The sequence below is a fragment of the Sapajus apella genome, unplaced genomic scaffold, assembly GCF_009761245.1.
Source record: "Sapajus apella isolate SASKATOON/1434 unplaced genomic scaffold, GSC_monkey_1.0 scaffold30, whole genome shotgun sequence".
NCBI lineage: Eukaryota > Metazoa > Chordata > Mammalia > Primates > Cebidae > Sapajus > Sapajus apella.
The window spans coordinates 8,179,627-8,187,842 of NW_022436970.1; positions in this window are offsets into that span (position 1 = coordinate 8,179,627).

Consider the following 8,216-nt stretch of genomic DNA (forward strand, 5'->3'; position numbering starts at 1 on the left):
ACTAGGTGAGATGGCATGGGGAGAGAGTAACAGTGGAGAAGAGGATCCAAGTCAACTCTGAGGCACTCACACATGTGGGGATTCAGCAGAGCAAGGGGAACTATTGAAGGAGTCGGAAGGAGTGGACAGTCAGGGAGGAGGGAAACCGGGAGAGTGGCATCATGGAAGCAAAGAGAGGAGCATTACGGCAAAGGGGCCAATTAGCTGTATCAGCTGCGAGCTACGATCCGTCAAGATGGGATGGGTCTGAGATCCATTGGAAGACGAAAGTCACTGATGACTTCATTACTAGTTTCAGTGGATTTATGGAAATAGCCTGATTGGAATAGGTTAAGGAAAAAGCGTGAGATAACAGCTGTTTCAAGAAATCTTGCCTTGGGCCAGACATGGTGGCTCACACCTGTAATCCCTGCACTTTGGGACACTGCAGCGGGCAGATCACCTGAGGTCAGAAGTTTGAGACCAGCCTGGCCAACATGGTGAAACCCCATCTCTACTAAAAATACAAAAATTAGCCAGACATCATGGGGGGCTGCCTGTGGTCCCAGCTACTCGGGAGACTAAGGCACGAGAGTCGCTTGAGCTCGGGAGGCGGAGGTTGCAGTGAGCCAAGATTGCACCACTGCACCCCAGCCTGAGCAACAGAGTGAGATGCCATCTCAAAAAAAAAAAAAAAAAAGTCCTTGAAGAGGAGCAGAAGTACTGGCAGCTAGAAGGGAACATGGGGTCAAGAGAGGGGTTGTTTAGTTCTGTTTTGTAACGGGAGCAGTGAGATCATATTCGTGCACTGACAAGAATAAGCTGGTGATGTGAGAGGGGGTGATGGTGTGGCAGCAGCAATTGGCAATAACAATGGAATCCTTGAGAAGGCAAGGGCCATAAGATTCAGAGCACAAATGGAGGACTGGCTTCCACTGTCATGAGAGAAAGCAGAGAATAGATAGACTTGAAGGTAATTAGTAGATTTAGTGGTGGGAAGATTAGGGGGTTTCCATTTGATTTCTTCCATTTTCTCAGTGACGAATGTAGCAAAGATATTAGCGTGGCTGTATATGGGAAGTATTGGAGGTTTGAGGAGAAAGAAGGTAGCGATGGTTGTCTTCAAGAATGGCTGAGTAGATTATAGAAGGAACTATAGGTTTGCTGGGCAATTTTGAGAGCCCATTTGAAAATAGTAATTATGAATTTAAAGAGAAGCCAATTAGCACAATTGTTTTACTTTTCTCAAGCTAGGAGCAGCTATTCAGGAGCAGATGCAGAGAATAAAGTATAATCAGGGCTGGGGTTTTCCAGGTGTGTAAGATGAAGAGCAAGGACACGGGCGTTAAAGGTGTTTGCAAAGGAATGATTATAGTGATTGGCCATAAAATCTAAACTGGGTACAGGGAAAATGAGATACTGGGGTAAATGTTGAAGGGAAAATCATCTGAGTGGGTCTCAATAAAGCCAAAAAATATGTTCTAGTGAGAAAATGCAAATAAGTGAACTGGAAGGATACTTCCTTTGGAAGTAAAAATGAAAAGCAAAGACACCTATTCTACCTACAGGCCGTAAGGTAGAGAAGTTTGTGAAAACCCTCTTTCCTTCTGTATTTTCTACTTCTCTCATTTGTTCTACTTTCTGGAATACTTCCTGGGCTTTATATTTCAACTCTTGTATTGAGTTGTTTCTTTCCCCCCCTTTGGCATTTATGTTTATTCCAAGAACTCTAGTGTTCTACAAAACTTTTTCTTAGCATTCTGTTTCTGTTTTAAGGATGCAAAAACCGCTTTAATCTCCTTGCTGATACTAATTAAGATTATTTTTATTTTCTAGTTTATTACTTATCTCTGTTTCCTTCAGTGTTATTTTTCTATTTGTTCATCATTTTCTCTGTCATAATGGACATTTCCGTAAACATCTGGTCACCTTTGGTTATTCATTCATATTTAAAGCTGAAATAAGGCTGAGCACAGTGGCTTATGCCTGTAATCTGAACACTTTGGGAGGCCAAGACTGGCAGATTACTTGAGCTCAGGAGTTTAAGACCAGCCTGGGCAACATGGCAAAACTCCATCTCTTTTTTTTTTTTTTTTTTGAGACGGAGTTTTCCTCTCGTTGCCCAGGCTGGGGTGCAATGATACGATCCCAGCTCACCACAACCTCCACCTCCCAGGTTCAAGCGATTCTCCTGCCTCAGCCTCCTGAGTAGCAGGGATTACAGGTATGTGCTACCACACCCAGGTAATTTGTGTCCCGACCTCAAGTGATCCTTCCACCTCTGCGTCCAAAAGTGCTGGGATTACAGGCGTGAGCCACCGCGGCTGGCTGACAAAACCCCATCTCTACAAAAAAATTCAAAACTAAGCCAGGCATAGTGCCATGCACCTGTAGTTCCAGGTACTTAGGAAGCTGAAGAAGGATTTCTTGAGCCCCAGAAGTCAAGGCTCTGTTGAGCCATGATTGCACTACTGCAGCAACAGAGACCTTGTCTCCAAAAAAAAAAAAAAAAAAGGTGAAATAAGCTAATTGGGATATTTGTGCATAAGATATTGGGAGAATATTCTGCATAGGCATCTAGTTTTTGCAGGTCTTACAGGCACAGGCATTAACTTAGTTCCAGACTCTTTAAGGATGCTGGTATTGCATACAGTCTTGGAAGACACAGATAGTAACTTACTCCATAGCCAAGGACAAATTTGTTTCCTACATGGTATAAGAATATCTTTTTCTGGGGCAAAGGTTAGGCAAGCTTACTGCCTATTATTAAAGATTCAGGTTCCCTAAGCTCATGGTTCCTCTCCTGTAATGTATGTACAGCCATCACATGCCCTCTTTGCATTGCCCTGTAGGACTAGAGTTCAAGGAGCTGAAGAAAATGCTAATTAGTCTGGTTACTGTGATTGCTATGAGTCACAAACAGTCTTTTGTCTCTGACCAAGGAGCCTTGTGTTTTTTGCTGACAGCCATGAAATGGGCCAACTTGTTGGCTTGCAAATTAGAGTAAAATCTCAGACCCTTCACAATTCTTGATAGTGAGTAGGGCTTATCTTCTGGCAAGCTTCCCTGGTACTGAAGCCCAAGAGGAATCTCTCCCATGAGTCCTCATAAATGTAATGGGCTTCTTCCTCAACAATGGCCCTATAATTTCCAGTAAGCTTTAAATGACAGTTTCCTACAGTGTCCCCCATTATAAATGAAGACTACCAAAGCTGAATTCAGGAAAGGAAATCCAGAAGGGATCAAGACAAATAGTCCAAGTATACTGCTCGCCAATCACTTGATTCAAGCCAGAATGTAGATGCATACCTCAAGGGATTCATAGTCAAATACGTGTGGGAAATGCTGCGTGCTCTGGCCCTTTCTTTTTTTCATTTTCCTTTTTTTTTTTTTTTTTTTTTGAGACGGAGTTTCACTCATGTTACCCAGGCTGGAGTGCAATGGCGCGATCTCGGCTCACCGCAACCTCCGCCTCCTGGGTTCAGGCAATTCTCCTGCCTCAGCCTCCTGAGTAGCTGGGATTACAGGCACGCACCACCATGCCCAGCTGATTTTTTGTATTTTTAGTAGAGACGGGGTTTCACCATGTTGACCAGGATGGTCTCGATCTCTTGACCTCGTGATCCACCCGCCTCAGCCTCCCAAAGTGCTGGGATTACAGGCTTGAGCCACCGTCTTTTTTTTCTTTTTGAGACAGAATCTGACTCCGTTGCCCAGGCTGGAGTGCAGTGGGGTGATCTTGGCTCACTGCAACCTTCGTCTCCCAGGTGCAAGTGATTCTCATGCCTCAGCCTTCCTAGTAGCTGGCACTACCGGCGGGCACCACCATGCCTGGCTAATTTTTTGAATTTTTAGTAGAGACGAGGTTTTGCCATGTAGATTAGGCTGCCCTGGAACTCCTGGCCTCAAGTGATCACCCACCTTGGCCCCCCAAAATGTTGAGATTACAAGCATGAGCCACCACACCAGCTTAGCCCTTTCTTTTCTTTCTTTTTTTTTTTTTTTTTGAGACAGAGTTTCACTCTTGTTGCCTAGGCTAGTGTGCAATGGCACAATCTCAGGTGATCTGCCTGCCTCAGCCTCCCAAAGTGCTGGGATTACAGGCGTGAGCCACCTCGCCCAGCCCAGCCCTGTTCTAAAATGCACATCAACACATTTAAGATTGTGAAAATTTCTTCTCAGCAAAAAAATAGATTTAACTTTAATGTAGCCTTTCTCTAATTTATTTTACCAAAGAACCTCTTTTTTTAATGTCACCCTTATTAATATCTCAACAAAGAAGATTCCTAGGTGACACTGGGAGACACCGATCAGATGGACTTCGAGAGCTCTAAATGATTTTTTTATGAACATTATTTCCTACAACCAAATTCTCAAAGGGAGTTGGATGACAGAGTTTAAGAATATATTCTTTGTCAAGAAATGAGGAATACAAATGTTCTGTGTGTATTGAAATCTAAAGGCACTTCTCTATTTTTTGAGGAGGTTGACATTTTCTTGTGAACCAAGAAAGGTTCCATTAGGAACCAAGTCATTATATTCAACCTAATTTGAAAAGAATACCACCACCCCCTGTATAGAAGTATGCTTAACGAGAAACAAAGGTAGCAATATCTACTATTTATCGCATTGTTAACATGTAGTGTTACTGAGTGTGCGATTGTTGGACACCAGACATATTTATACATTATCTCTAATCCTTATACCAACTGTACTAGATAGATATTATTTTCTCCCATTTTTCAGTGACGAAACTAATGTTAAGTAGCCTGCCTTAGAGTGCAAATAGAGCTGAGATGCTTTTTCAAAGAGAAATAGGATACAATCCTTATTCCAAATCAATACTTTGAATTGCACCCCCAATTGCTACATGAAAAAGAAGGCCGAAACAAGGAGGCAGAACCGGATTTGCCACCAGACAAACTGTGCGTTTGTTTCACCATAATGACAAATGAGCATTTCGGTTTCCCAATTCTATGCATGCTGTAGAATTGCTGGGTAGAAAAGCTATTTCCGCAAAGTGCCAGATAGTAAATATTTGGAGCTTTGTTGGCTATACAGTTATTCAACTCTGTCACTGTAGTGCAGAAACTACCAGCCATGCTAAGTAAACAAATGGGCATGGCTGTGTTCCAATAAAATAGGTGAGGGGTCTGATTTAGCCTACGAGCCATAGTTTGCTAACCTCTTCTCCAGTACATTAGGGCACTAATTTTAGCCTGAAAATTTTCAGAGTAGGTGTTACTGGTTACCTATCACAATCATTTTTTTAAAAAAGCAACAATTCAATATGAGGCCCTCTGAACCAAAAATATGATTTTCCTTTTCTTGCTTTTTCTTAAGAGACAGTGTCTCACTCTGTTGCCCAGGCTGGAGTGCAGTGGTGCAATCATAGCTCCCTGCAGTCTCAAACTCCTAGGCTCAAGTGATCGTCTCAAGTCAGCCTCCTGAGTAGCTGGGACTACAGGTGTGCACCACCATGCCCAACTAATTTTTTGTAGAGATGGTCTCACTATATTGCCCAGGCTGGTCTCAAACTCCTGACCTCAAGTGATCCTCCAGCTTCAGCCTCCCAAAGTGTTGGGATTACACATGGGAGCCCCCAGGCATGGCCTGTTAATTTTCCTTTACAGATTATTTGATATTATTTTTTATCAGAATTCCACTTTCAACTGTGGCAAATCTGTTTATTTGAAGTTAACCTTACTGTTGAGAACAACCAGAAAATCTGGACAAAATATGAAAAATAGGTTAAAAGATGTTGGAGGGCTCTCCAGGAAGGAAGTACTTGTAGGTCCAAGATCCTGTAGCTAAAGGGAAGCCAGAGACATGAACTGAATATTTCCCCGGAGTCAGCTGCTGATTGGAGGTGAGGATGGAAATCTTTGTGGAACTTCCAGCTATCTCACAAGCCTACTGACAATTCCTCTGACCACAAAGGAATTAAGTTATAAATCAATTTTAAAAAAGTAATTACAAATACCAAATGTTGGAAATATAAGCAATGTACTTCTAAAAGAAACCATAGGTTAAGGAAGAAATGACAATAGAAGCTGGAAAATATGCTTATTAAATTATAAAAATATCAAACTTGTGAGATGATACTGAGCTAAAGCCACACTTAGAAGGAAATGTACATACAGGTTTAAATGCATAGATGCAAAAAGAAGAAAGCCTTAAGATCTATTATCTGGCCAGGCACAGTGGCTCAGGCTTGTTATCCCAGCATTTTGGGAGGCGAAGGCAGGTGGATCACCTGAGGCCAGGAGTTTGAGACCAGCCTGGCCAACAAGTAAAACCCCGTTTCTACTAAAAATACCAAAAAATTAGCCAGGTATGGTGGCGCACCCCTGTAATCCCAGCTTCTCAGGAGGCTGAGGCAGAAGAATCACTTGAACCCCAGAGGCAGAGGTTGCGGTGGGTCAAGATTGCATCATCACACTCCAGCCTGGGGGACAGAGTGAGACTCTGTCTCAGAAAATAAAAAATTTAAAAAATGTTTTAAAAAGATCAGTTATCTATGCAGCTATTTATTTGGAAAGAAGAAAAAGAAAAAAGAAAAGATCAATTATCTAACATTCATTTCAAGAAGTTTGAAAACAGAAGAGTGGCCAAGCGTGGTGGCTCATGCCTATAAACCCAGCACTTTGGGAGGTGGAGGCAGGTGGATCACCTGAGGTTGGGAGTTCGAGACCAGCCTGACCAAAATGGAGAAACCCCGTCTCTACTAAAAATACAAAATTAGCCGAGCGTGGTGGCGCATGTCTGTAATCCCAGCTACTTAGGAGGCTGAGGCAGGAGAATCACTTGAACCCAGGAGGTGGAGCAAACCAAGATTGTGCCATTGCACTCCAGCCTGGGCGACAAAGCAAGACTCCATCTCAAAAAAAAAAGAAAACAGAAAAGTAATGTGAAGTAAAGAAGCAGTACAGATTAGAAATTAGTGAAATAGAAAATCAAACATACAGTACAGATCAACAAAGCTGAATATTTTATTCTAGCTAAACTAATAAAATTGATTAAGCCTAGCAAGACTTAGCAAGCAAAAGAAAAGGCACAAATTACAAATATTGAAAAAGAAAAGAAATATCTACAAATCCTAAGATATTCAAAATATGATATGAAGATATTATTAATCACTTTATACCAATAGATTTGAAAGTTTAGATAGAATGGATATTATACATTTTAAATATTCCTACTTTTACAAAAAAGGACACTTACTTACCAAAACTAACACAAGGAGAAATGTAAAATCCGAGTAGTTCTATATCTATCAAAGAAATTGAATTTGTAACTTTAAACCATGCCACAAAGACCAAACAATGCTCACAGAGCTTCATTAGTGAGTTCTACCAAATATTTAAGGAAAAACATAGTACCATTCATGTACACCCTTTCAAAGCTCTCCATATATTCCCCCGTCCAGGCCAGCAAACCCCTGACTTCAAAACCTGACAAGATCCAATTCAGAAGGAAAATAACAGGCCAGTCTCATGAACACAAATGTAAAAACTCCTAAATATTAGCAATCGGAATTCACCAATGTCCAAAAAGAATAAAACATCATTACTAGGTTGAATTTATTCAGGGTATTCAAGGTTGATTTAACATTCAGAAATCACCATATTAACTGAACAAATATGATCATCTCAGTAAATTCAGCAAAAATACTTGATAAAATTCAAAATCTTTAAAAAACCTCAGCAAACTGACAATAGAAACTTCTTTACTTTTATTAGCTACAAAAAACTATAGCAGCCGGGCACAGTGGCTCACGCCTGTAATCCCAGCACTTTGGGAGGCCTAGGAAGGTAGATCACAAGGTCAAGAGATCGGGACCATCCTGGCCAATGAAGTGAAACCCCGTCTCTACTAAAAATATAAAAATTAGCTAAGCGTGGTGTGGTGGTGCATGCCTGCAGGCCTAGCTACTTGGGAGGCTAAGGCAGGAGAATCGCTTGAACCCAGGAGGCAAAGGTTGCAGTGGGCCGAGATTGCACCACTGCACTCCAGCCTGGCAACAGAGGCAGACTTCATCTCAAAAAACAAAAAACTACCTATAGAAAACATCATACTTCAGAGTAAAATACAGAATTAGGAATGAGTCAAGTACACTTGCTGTTACCACTTTAATTCAGCTTTGTACTGGAGACCTTGTTCAGTTCAACAAGGCAAGGAAAAGAAAAGCTATAGGAATTTAGGAATTGGAAAAGAAGAAATGAGATTGTCATTAT